Source organism: Triturus cristatus, chromosome 5_2 (assembly GCF_964204655.1).
Source record: "Triturus cristatus chromosome 5_2, aTriCri1.1, whole genome shotgun sequence".
Classification (NCBI taxonomy): domain Eukaryota; kingdom Metazoa; phylum Chordata; class Amphibia; order Caudata; family Salamandridae; genus Triturus; species Triturus cristatus.
Genome location: NC_140588.1, coordinates 317,294,104 through 317,306,273, shown reverse-complemented (window position 1 = coordinate 317,306,273; position 12,170 = coordinate 317,294,104). Strand labels below are relative to the sequence as shown.

Sequence of the window (12,170 nt, the reverse complement as noted above, 5' to 3'; positions counted from 1 at the left end):
GACTGAATGGATAGAAGAAAGAGGATTGGCAGGAAACTGATATAAGGCAGGAAAGGAAGGAGCTGGAAGTGAGAAGAACCATTACAAAAAGATAGGAATGATGCACACAAAATAAAAGGGAAGAGTTAAGAGAATAGTGTGGGAAAAAAGTGGGTTGAAGGCAACAGGAAAAAGGAAACAGGGCAATATTAGACAAGGAATTAATAAAGTGGAAGTAAAAAAGATAGTAGAGAATGATGTCATATGGACAACACAAATTCTGATGCCGTAGCAATGCCCCTCTAGTCTTCACTTTTTTACTTGTGAAGGTTCTGAATATCCTTTCTTGACTTGGCTCTGGGCTGGGTGACAACACTCTTGTGCCTCCCCCAGACCCTCCAACTCTGCTTCTCACCCTGCCACTGGACCCTCTCCTGGTACTTGCTAGTCATCCTTCTTGCACCTCTGCCACAAACCTAGCTCCTCCACCTGCCTCTCCAGTCTCTGTACCTTGGCCTCCAGCTTCCCACAACTTTGACTGCCTGGGCTCATTCAATCCATTCATGCATCCACTCAACCAGGGACATCAGTGATGTAGCAAGCACATGGGGACTTGAAACTGTTATAGCCAAATAGAAGACAACCAAGATGAATAGGAAGATATTCAAGCCCCAGAGGAGAATTGTGTGTGGAACAGACTCGCACTAGAGACATCCAATATCCTACGAACGCTAATGCCGCCCACAGCAGGATGTGCAGGATCTTACTCTGGGCAGACTCATATAAAGCTGAAGATCAGTTTCCCATCGAGCACAACATCCAAGAGTTGTTGGAAGAGACCAGAGATCGTGATCAAGTCATTTGAGATACCAGTGCAGGAAACCCAGATTAGACTTGAAAGAATCTTATTCCCAGAGCACAGTGTTTCTTCTTCCATCACATACATCACCAACTCCCACAGAGTCCACGAAGCCCAGTACAAGAACTGGGGGAACCTGGCTGCCACTCCATTTTAAGGCTGAATCTGGGCGTTGCAGCAACAGTGGAAATGTGGCATATCATACAGACAAAGAAGGGCAGTGATACAAGCTTGAACATTGTGCACTGAGATACCAGGCTACAGTGAGAGAGGGACGCTGGAGAGCATGCAGCAGCAGCAGAACAAAAAAGTAGTTCTGGGTTTTCACCAAAAACTATGAGTGTCTAGAATTATCTGCCCCAGTAATGTCCCTTGGGGCACAGAGCAGTTTAGTCCTTGTGAAAAGGGCATACGTCCAGTGCAAAACAACTTTTGTACTGGATAGTAAATAGCATGTGCATCTTTGTCTCATGTAAGTGCCTGTGCAAAGCTTTAGTAAATCTTTACCCCTATGTGTGCCACATGAGAGATGGAAACATTTGCCTATGGTGCCCTTTGTTAGCAGGTATAGAAGTTTTACTCAGAGACTGGGAATTGTCCTTCCAAATCGAGAGTGAAGATGCTCTTGTTAAAAGTCATCATGCTATTTTGGCCCTTCAAATGTTTCCCTTGGGGCCACATAAAGGTGGGTACAGCCTCAATCCCCCGGAAGGATTATATAAAGAGGTGTCACACTGCATGACTGTGATATCCCTAGATATTTGCATGACCTAAAATGAAGAGTTATCATATATGTGAAGGACTGCACACTCTTCCTTTTGAGAAGCCAATCCTCACCTCTACTCCTGGTTAAGTTGAGGCCATATGCAAAATGTGGCTCTGCATGCCTTGATAATGCAAAATGATACCCCATGTTATATATTAATGTATTTTTTGCCAAGCTGAAAATGGAATAAACAGTGCCTATTACAGTGTAAGACATCCACATTAAAAAGAAAAATATAAAAAATCGAAGATAGAAAACAAGCCTGACTTTGGCCCAAGGAAACACAGAAACCATGGTTTTAGGTGATCAATCAAAAAAACCTTATAAGAAAATGTAATCAGAATTATAAAGGTGATCAGATCTACTTCAGGATAGCATCTTTAATAAATAATATTCAAAAGAGAACCAAATAACACCCCTACCATGGAAAATGCCATTTCAATTAAGAACATTTGGGTCAATCACATATTATCCTTGAAATCAATATTGTTCACAAAAACAATAAAATACCACCATCGTATAGTTAATAAAACAAACACAAATATTGATGACCAAAATATCGCTATTAAAAATATGCCATTAAAAATATCTCTTTCTACTAATAATGAAAACATAAATAGTAGAAAGAAAAATATTGTTACCTTTAACTAAAAATCTAGCATGTCAAAAATATTGAAATACACAAGATTGACCACACTAATGTCACCCAAAAATAAAGCAAAATATAACAAACTACTATTATAATTCTATTTTACTTTCAACAACAAATACAATGAAACTCAACATAAATTATTAATTGTCTAACTGCATTATTTAAATATTATAACTTTAAGCACATAAAATTAAATTAAACTGCAATACAAAACATTGTAACAAATAACACGTACCTAATACAAATAACGTACTGTCATTAATATTAATTAATAAATACAATTATACATAAAAAATATATCCAGAATATCAACAAAAAAAAAAAATTAAACAGAAGCACTGCTTGACATCCACCACAAAAGGACTTACCTGAGAAAAACATTCAAACTGAAAGGACACTAACCAATAAAAACAACCGTAAAGCAAATTAACTAATAAAAATACTTAAGTAATTAACAATATAATATAAAAGGATCGCAAAATGTATACACTCACCATATCAAAAAAAGTACAGCTGCAAGACAATTACACTGCGAGATTGCGAGAAGAAACCAAAAAGAAAACTGGAAGAAAATATAGAAGAAAATATACAACGAACATTTAAAAGACTGGGCATTTTCGAATAAAGTGATTCCTATGTTCCAGGCTGGGTTTCGATCAAAGCACTCTACACTGGATAATATTGCTGTGTTTCAAATAGTCCTTGACAAATATGTTAAGTTAAATGCTCAAATTTTATATTGTACTTTTATCGATTTTTCAACTGCTTTTGACAGTGTAGAGAGACCGATTTTATGAAGAAAATTGGAGAATTTGTGGATTCCTACAGATCTTTTAACAATTATAACTTCCCTTCATACGGCAACATGGTGTAGAGCTCAAATGGGGGAAGAAAAGCGCCTAACTGAATCATTCCCCACGAAGAACAGGTTGAAACAGGGATGCCTACTAGCTCCCTTATTATTCTCTATCTATATTAGTGATCTACCAGGGCATTTCTCCCAAATCAAAAACCACCCTTCGAAACTGGCACAAGTTGATTTACATTGTTTAATGTATGCCGTTGACATAGTTATATTCGCTCGTACCCCAATTGGACTGCAAAGAAACCTGAACAAACTAAACCAATATGCTAATGAAAACTTTCTGCTGCCTAATATTACTAAAACAAAAGCTATTCCTTTCAGTGGTAGAAGGAAATCTTTATCTTTTACATGGTCATTAGGAGGTAAACCAATTGAGACAGTAAAAGAGTACGTGTATCTGGGCCGTATTTTCATGAATAATCTACGAGATACAGCCCACCTTCAACATTTAAGTCATAAGGCAGAACCTCATGTAGGGGCTTTACAGAGACTGTATCGTACTACGGGTAATAGACACTTTACAGCTATGTTGGAGGTTTAAAGTATGAAAATCCCACCGATTCTATCATATGCTATGGAATTTTCACAAATTAAAACATGGCAATCTATAAAGTTAAAGGAGGGAATCATACTTTGAAAATTAGTAAAGGTGTCTCAGTCGGTACCAGTTCAAGCCCTCCGTTTGGAATTATCTCTAACGGGAATCTTCGCTCAAATAATTTCTAACATCATAAGGTGGGCGTGCAATTTATTACACGCAGCACCAGACACTTTAAGATATCTCTTAAAATTGGAGACTTTTAGAGAGGAAGCATCACGGTATACTTTTAATAGGAATTTGTCAAAGACTGTTGAGGTCTCTCAGTGCACTATAGCACTTTTACAGGAGTGGTCCCCACCTCACTTGAAGCTTTTTTTTTTTTAATCTCACTCCTAGAATCAGTTTAGAAAATGGCAAAGAATATTGCATTCAGCTAAAGCAGTATAAAGCGTTCACTGAAGGCATAGATTTTAAAACCCATGCGCCCTATAATTTCAATTAGAACACGGGGTAAGACGTTCTATTCTTCTTTTACGTATGGGAATACTCCCATTAGCAACATACCTAGCCAGTTGGGATGGTATAAATAATAATAAAGGCATATGTGATCTGTGTAAAGGAGGACCACAAGATTTATTGAATGTTTTACTAATTTGTCCAGACCCGAGAATGGTAGAGGCTCGACGAAGATTCATAAAACCTTTCCAATTAAAGCACAAAGCAACTATAATCTGATTGTTTTTCAATCAGAAATATATTGCACATGTGAATTAGTGGATAATAAACTTTATGGAAAATAATAGGGCGAGTACATCGGTTGACATTATGTGGGACTCATTGAAAGCTGGAATAAGGGGTGAGATTCTTAGCTTTGGTCTACAGGTGCAAAGGGCACAGACTCAGAATACCAATGTACTGTTTAAGGAAATAGATGAATTGGAAGTCCAGCTTGTTAAGGGAATAGCGAAAGGACAGGCAGCTCAGGGAGTCATCCAAAAGTGTGGCTAAGGCAAGGATTAATAACCTAGGTAGGGTTATATCTAAATTGGCTTCTCCCTTGCAGCATGGCTTTATCGCTAGGTGAGTGACTGCTGACTATGTATGATGGGCAATCACGCTGTTTGCTGTAGCTGAGGCATCAGATAATCCCATGGCCATGATACTACTTGACGCAGAAAAGAACTTTGATCAGGTGACATGAGATCATCTATGGCTCGCACTCAGGAAGAAAGGGATAGGTCATGGCTTTATCACAGCTATTCAGGCATTACATCACAAACCAATAACAAGGCTACAAATAATGGGGGAGGAATCAAGCAAAATCAAGATTGTGAGGGGAAAAGGCAGGGATGTCCGTGCTCACCCCTCCTATTTGCCATATATATTGACCCACCGATAAGAAGATTGGAAGAGAATCTGATAATCAGCCTAGTTGTAGTAGTAGTAAACAGAATCCTAACAGAGAAAGGCATATAATAAGTATGTAAACTCAAAGTTCTTATAAACATCAATTAAACTAAAAGCCCTCAACCCCTACAAACTACCCAAAAATGAAAGTTTAAATGTAACTAATGTAACCTTTTCCCCAAATAGAAACCAAACCACCTGATACACATTTGAACAGCTTACATCGAAAACTAGATTAAAAAAACTGCAATTATAATCAACAACACATATGTAAGTAAAAAAATGTTAAACTATTGTTGTAATATTTTATGTACATTAGCAAAGCAAAAGTAAAATTATACAATTTATTTAACTATATTATTAAACTCTTTTCATGCGGAATTTCAGAAAGAACATGATGTATCACATCACAGAAAGGCAAACAAATGCTTTTGCACATGGGCTATGATTACAGCCAAGAAAGCACAGGCACTAAGATTATTAATTAGAAATGTACACAATAATACTCTAATGCTTTCTATGGGAGGGCTACTACAAAACATAATGTTATTATTAATTTGAGAGATTACAACCATCTGCTCAAATGTCACTGAAAATGAAGAAAGCCATGTGCTTCAAGATTTAAAAGAGGAAAACACTAGTTCCCAAGAGCTGACTGCTGAACTTCTAAAAGATATATTCCCTAAAGTACTTGAACACATCACAAGAAAGCTACTAGCTATACTGACTTTATAATGCTTAAAAGCACAAACTAAGAATGCCACCAATGATACACCTGCTGCCCTCAGAAGATATCAAGTCATCCAACTTCCTGAAAACTTAAACAACATACATGTTGATGCGACTTTCCTCCTCAATGACAACCTTAATGATGACAAATGAAGTCTATATTTGCTACAGCAGATAATTTATTAAGACTAAGCCAATATCATACATGGATGGTGGATGGAAATTTCAAAATGCGCCCTAGACCGCACACTCAGACATGCACCATGCATGGTGAATATCAAAATACAAATATACCCCTCATATACAAGTTGCTAAAAACAAAGTACCACTTGCTTTGAACAACTAAACCGCATTAAAATTAAAACAAACAACTACTCCCCACAGAAAATAATAATCATCTTTGAACAAAGCATGATACACACAATACTTAAACTATACTCACACAGAGCCATTCAAGGCTGTTATTACTATTGTAAGCAAAGCATTTAGAGACAACTCCAACAATCTGCTTTAAGGGTCTGATTATGAGTACTGTGGTCTTAAGCCTCATACCTGTAGTGGCGGTCCTACCACCACCTCCTTGATGGTCCGATGGTCTGATCACAAATATGACGATCGACTGCCGCAAGACCGCCTGCACCACCAGGATCTTGGATCCAGCGATAGCGGTGGTCGGGAAAGCAGTGTAGGGGCTTTACAGAGACCGTATCGTACTACGGGTAATAGACACTTTACAGCTATGTTGGAAGTTTAAAGTATGAAAATCCCACTGATTCTATCAAATGCTATGGAATTTTCACAAATTAAAACATGGCAATCTATAAAGTTAAAGGAGGGAATCATACTTTGAAAATGAGTAAAGGTCTCTCAGTCAGTACCAGTTCAAGCCCTCCGTTTGGAATGATCTCTAATGGGAATCTTCGCTCGAATAATTTCTAACATCATAAGGTGGGCGTGCAATTTATTACATGCAGCACCAGACACTTTAAGGTATCTCTTAAAATTGGAGACTTTTAGACAGGAAGCATCACGATATACTTTTAATAGGAATTTGTCAAAGGCTGTTGATGTCTCTCAGTGCACTATAGCACTTTTACAGGAGTGGTCCCCAGCTCACTTGAAACTTTTTGTTTTTTAATCTGACTCCTAGAATCAGTTTAGAAAATGACAAAGAATATTGCATTCAGCTAAAGCAGTATAAAGCGTTCACTAAAGGCATAGATTTTAAAACCCATGCGCCCTATTTACAATTTCAATTAGAACACGGGGTAAGACTTTCTATTCCTCTTTTACGTATGGGAATACTCCCATTAGCAACATACCTAGCCAGTTGGGACGGTATAAATAATAATAAAGGCATATGTGAACTGTGTAAAGGAGGACCACAAGATTTATTGAATGTTTTACTAATTTGTCCAAACCCGAGAATGGTAGAGGCTCGACGAAGATTCATAAAACCTTTCCAATTAAAGCACAAAGCAACTCTAATCTGATTGTTTTTCAATCAGAAATATATTGCACATGTGAATTAGTGGATAATAAACTTTATGGAAAATAATAGGGTGAGTACATCGGTTGACATTATGTGGGACTCATTGAAAGCTGGAATAAGGGGTTAGATGCTTAGCTTTGGTCTACAGATGCAAAGGGCACAGACTCAGAATACCAATGTACTGTTTAAGGAAATAGATTAATTGGAAGTCCAGCTTGTTAAGGGAATAGCGAAAGGACAGGCAGCTCAGGGAGTCATCCAAAAGTGTGGCTAAGTCAAGGATTAATAACCTAGGTAGGGTTATATCTAAATTGGCTTCTCCCTTGCAGCATGGCTTTATCGCTAGGTGAGTGACTGCTGACTATGTATGATGGGCAATCACGCTGTTTGCTGTAGCTGAGGCATCAGATAATCCCATGGCCATGATACTACTTGACGCAGAAAAGAACTTTGATCAGGTGACATGAGATCATCTATGGCTCGCACTCAGGAAGAAAGGGATAGGTCATGGCTTTATCAAAGCTATTCAGGCATTACATCACAAACCAATAACAAGGCTACAAATAATGGGGGAGGAATCAAGCAAAATCAAGATTGTGAGGGGAAAAGGCAGGGACGTCCGTGCTCACCCCTCCTATTTGCCATATATATTGACCCACTGATAAGAAGATTGGAAGAGAATCTGATAATCAGCCTAGTAGTTGTAGTAGTAGTAAACAGAATCCTAACAGAGAAAGGCATATAATAAGTATGTAAACTCAAAGTTCTTATGAACATCAATTAAACTAAAAGCCCTCAACCCCTACAAACTACCCAAAAATGAAAGTTTAAATGTAACTAATGTAACCTTTTCCCCAAATAGAAACCAAACCACCTGATACACATTTGAACAGCTTACATGGAAAACTAGATTAAAAAACTGCAATTATAATCAACAACACATATGTAAGTAAAACAATGTTAAACTATTGTTGTAATATTTTATGTACATTAGCAAAGCAAAAGTAAAATTATACAATGTATTTAACTATATTATTAAACTCTTTTCAGGCGGAATTTCAGAAAGAACATGATGTATCACATCACAGAAAGGCAAACAAATGCTTTTGCACATGGGCTATGATTACAGCCAAGAAAGCACAGGCACTAAGATTATTAATTAGAAATGTACACAATAATACTCTAATGCTTTCTATGGGAGGGCTACTACAAAAAATTATGTTATTATTAATTTGAGAGATTACAACCATCTGCTCAAATGTCACTGAAAACGAAGAAAGCCATGTGCTTCAAGATTTAAAAGAGGAAAACACTAGTTCCCAAGAGCTGACTGCTGAACTTCTAAAAGATATATTCCCTAAAGTACTTGAACACATCACAAGAAAGCTACTAGCTATACTGACTTTATAATGCTTAAAAGCACAAACTAAGAATGCCACCAATGATACACCTGCTGCCCTCAGAAGATATCAAGTCATCTAACTTCCTGAACACTTAACCAACATACATGTTGATGAGACTTTCCTCCTCAATGACAACCTTAATGATGACAAATGAAGTCTATATTTGCTACAGCAGATAATTTATTAAGACTAAGCCAATATCATACATGGATGGTGGATGGAACTTTCAAAATGCGCCCTAGACCGCACACTCAGATATGCATCATGCATGGTGAATATCAAAATACAAATATACCCCTCATATACAAGTTGCTAAAAACAAAGTACCACTTGCTTTGAACAACTAAACCGCATTAAAATTAAAACAAACAACTACTCCCCACAGAAAATAATAATCATCTTTGAACAAAGCATGATACACACAATACTTAAACTATACTCACACAGAGCCATTCAAGGCTGTTCTTACTATTTTAAGCAAAGCATTTAGAGACAACTCCAACAATCTGCATTAAGGGTCTGATTACGAGTACTGTGGTCTCAAGCCTCATACCTGTAGTGGCGGTCCTACCACCACCTCCTTGATGGTCCGATGGTCTGATCACAAACATGACGATCGACTGCCGCAAGACCGCCTGCACCACCAGGATCTTGGATCCAGCGATAGCGGTGGTCAGGAAAGCAGTGATCAATGGCGGCGTTGCCGAGGCCCGCAAATACACATAGATGATAAATTATAGCATTTCTCATCCAAAAATAAAAAGCTATATTGGACTTACAGACTGTAGCTGCAGATCTTCATCCACATCCATGTTGTCAAAGTCGAATCCACCAAAAGAAAAAATAAGCTAATAAAAAAACACCAAATATGCAAACATGAAAAAATATAAGGTATACCCATAGATGTAATTTAAAAGTCATAAAGAACCATATAAAAAAACAAAAAAACAAAAATAGGAACCGCTTCAGGAAACCTGAAAAATCAAAGGAAGTTAAAAATAATAATATTGGTCTACTTGAAACCAAATTAATTTCATTAAACAAAACTGAAGAAAGAACAGGTCCATTGAATAACTTTTGATCAATAAATCTGCAAAAAAGCCTATAATACCTACTCTCACAAAGTACTATTTTAAAAAAAACATAAATATTAAATTTAAACTATAATAAATACAAGATATAACATGACAATATCTAAAATAACACAATACTAGTACCAAATGCTAAATAGGCCTAACACACAGAACTATTAAACAAGAGAACACAAACTACTGCTAAATAACCCTCAAAATAAAACTATCACTATAAATAATATTAACTAGATTTGCCCAATTCCTCCATAAATCCAAAACCCCATTAAAAAACTTAAAAAGGTCTATCCTTATTCAACGATCAGCAGTAGGTAATTGTGACTCGCTCTCAGCAATTCAGATGAACAATTAAAAGAATGTACTACAAAAGTACACTTAGCAGGAAAAAAAATGGGTGCCAAAATGAAAGAAAAAATGACTATCTCCTTATAGAAAACAATGGAACCTTAAACAAAAATTGTAAAACAAATAAAAAAATATATGTCATAATTTTACAAAATGTTAACATAATAATAATAAATGTATTAAGAAAATATCAATAATTATCTCAGAACTGATCAAAAGATCAAAAGACTAACCCAATATCATACATGGATGGTGGATGGAACTTTCAAAATGCGCCCTAGACCGCACACTCAGATATGCACCATGCATGGTGAATATCAAAATACAAATAGACCCCTCATATACAAGTTGCTAAAAACAAAGTACCACTTGCTTTGAACAACTAAACCGCATTAAAATTAAAACAAACAACTACTCCCCACAGAAAATAATAATCATCTTTGAACAAAGCATCATACACACAATACTTAAACTATACTCACACAGAGCCATTCAAGGCTGTTATTACTATTTTAAGCAAAGCATTTAGAGACAACTCCAACAATCTGCATTAAGGGTCTGATTACGAGTACTGTGGTCCCAAGCCTCATACCTGTAGTGGCGGTCCTACCACCACCTCCTTGATGGTCCGATGGTCTGATCACAAACATGACGATCGACTGCCGCAAGACCGCCTGCACCACCAGGATCTTGGATCCAGCAATAGCGGTGGTCGGGAAAGCAGTGATCAATGGCAGCGTTGCCGAGGCCCGCAAATACACATAGATGATAAATTATAGCATTTCTCATCCAAAAATAAAAAGCTATATTGGACTTACAGACTGTAGCTGCAGATCTTCATCCACATCCATGTTGTCAAAGTCGAACCCACCAAAAGAAAAAATAAGCTAATAAAAAAACACCAAATATGCAAACATGAAAAAATATAAGGTATACCCATAGATGTAATTCAAAAGTCATAAAGAACCATATAAAAAAACAAAAAGTCAAAAATAGGAACCGCTTCAGGAAACCTGAAAAATCAAAGGAAGTTAAAAATAATAATATTGGTCTACTTGAAACCAAATTAATTTCATTAAACAAAACTGAAGAAACCACAGGTCCATTGAATAACTTTTGATCAATAAATCTGCAAAAAAGCCTATAATACCTACTCTCACAAAGTACTATTTAAAAAAAAACCATAAATATTAAATTTAAACTATAATAAATACAAGATATAACATGACAATATCTAAAATAACACAATACTAGTACCAAATGCTAAATAGGCCTAACACACAGAACTATTAAACAAGAGAACACAAACTACTGCTAAATAACCCTCAAAATAAAACTATCACTATAAATAATATTAACTAGATTTGCCCAATTCCTCCATAAATCCAAAACCCCATTGAAAAACTTAAAAAGGTCTATCCTTATTCAACGATCAGCAGTAGGTAATTGTGACTCGCTCTCAGCAATTCAGATGAAAAATTAAAAGAATGTACTACAAAAGTACACTTAGCAGGAAAAACAATGGGTGCCAAAATGAAAGAAAAAATGACTATCTCCTTAAAGAAAACAATGGAACCTTAACCAAAAATTGTAAAACAAATAAAAAAATATATGTAATAATTTTACAAAATGTTAACATAATAATAATAAATGTATTAAGAAAATATCAATAATTATCTCAGAACTGATCAAAAGCACTTTGGAAGCAGGACGAAAGGCAGTCCTAGTACAGTTAAACCAGTCAGCTGCTTTTAACACGGTCCCTCACTCCAAACAGCTCGCCCGTATTGAAGATATAGGGATTAGAGGCACTGTCCTGCAGAGAATAAAATCTGTTCTTGAAGACAGAGGCCAGGAAGTCTGGCTGCCCCCTTTTTTGTTTGGCAACAGTTGCGTCTCTGTAAGAGTACCTCAATGGGACGTATGACGTTACAACGCATGCTTTTACAACGCATGCTGTTACAACGAAAGTTTTACAACGCATGCGATGTTACAACGCATGCTTTTACAACGCAAGTCTTTACATCGACATACACTAGAT

At 36.5% G+C, this 12,170-nt stretch overlaps 1 pseudogene; it reads right to left on the bottom strand.

Moving 5' to 3' along the window:
- Positions 1 to 423: 423 nt before the first annotated feature.
- On the bottom strand, positions 424 to 10,980 carry LOC146822919 (voltage-gated monoatomic cation channel TMEM109-like; annotated as a pseudogene).
- Positions 10,981 to 12,170: the final 1,190 nt, after the last annotated feature.